The sequence below is a fragment of the Petromyzon marinus genome (assembly GCF_048934315.1).
Source record: "Petromyzon marinus isolate PM22_M1 ecotype Great Lakes invasive population chromosome 73 unlocalized genomic scaffold, UKy_Petmar_22M1.pri1.0 chr73_unloc.3, whole genome shotgun sequence".
Lineage (NCBI taxonomy): Eukaryota > Metazoa > Chordata > Hyperoartia > Petromyzontiformes > Petromyzontidae > Petromyzon > Petromyzon marinus.
In genome coordinates, this window is record NW_027422609.1 from 493823 (window position 1) to 495111 (window position 1289).

A 1289-nucleotide genomic window follows, 5' to 3' on the forward strand; every position below is an offset into this window, starting at 1 on the left:
AATAGATAGACAATAATATAGATAAATAGATAGTAAATAATAGATAAATAGCAATAGATAGAATAAATAGATAAGATAAATAAATAGATAAATAGATAAATAAATAGATAAATAGATAAATAGATAGATAAATGAATAGATAGATAGATAAATAGATAGATAAATAAATAGATAAATAGATAAATAAATAGATAAATAGATAAATAGATAGATAAATAGATAAGTAAATAGATAGATAAATAGATAGATAATAAATAGATAGATGATAGAATACTAGATAGATAGATAGATAAATAAGATAATAGAAATATCATCCATCCACTCACTCACCCACTCACTCACCCACTCACTCACTCACTCACCCATCCACTCACCCACCCACTCACCCACCCACTCACTCACTCACCCACCTCACTCACTCCACTCACTCACCCACCACTCACCCACTCACCCACTCACCCACCCACTCACCCACTCACTCATCCACCCACTCACTCACTCACCCACTCACTCACCCACCCACTCACCCACCCACTCACCCACTCACCCACTCACTCACTCACCCACTCACTTACCCACCCACTCACCCACTCACCCACCCACTCACCCATCCATCCACTCACTCACCCAATCACTCACCCACTCACTCACTCACTCACCCATCCACTCACCCACCCACTCACCCACTCACCCACTCACTCACCCACTCACTCACCCACCCACTCACTCACTCACCCACTCACTCACCCACCCACTCACCCACTCACCCACTCACCTACCCACTCACTCACTCACTCACCCACTCACTCACCCACTCACCAACTCCCTCACCCACTCAATCACCAACTCACTCACCCACTCACTCACCCACTCACCCACTCACTCACCCACTCACCCACTCACCCACCCACCCACCCACTCACTCACCCACCCACCCACTCACTCACTCATCCACTCACCCACTCACTCACCCACCCACCCAATCACTCACCCACCCACTCACCCACTCACCCACTCACTCACCCACTCACCTACCCACTCACTCACCCACTCACTCACCCACCCACTCACTCATTCACTCACCCACTCACTCACCCACCCACCCACTCACCCACTCACCCACCCACTCACCCACTCACCCACCCACTCACCCACTCACCAACCAACTCACCCACTCACTCACCCACTCACCCAATCACTTTAAGCCACCTCCCCCTCTACCCTTACATGGAAAAGTAGGGCGGCAACCCCTTGTTGCCGTTGGCCCCGCCCACCAACAAGACCGCGCC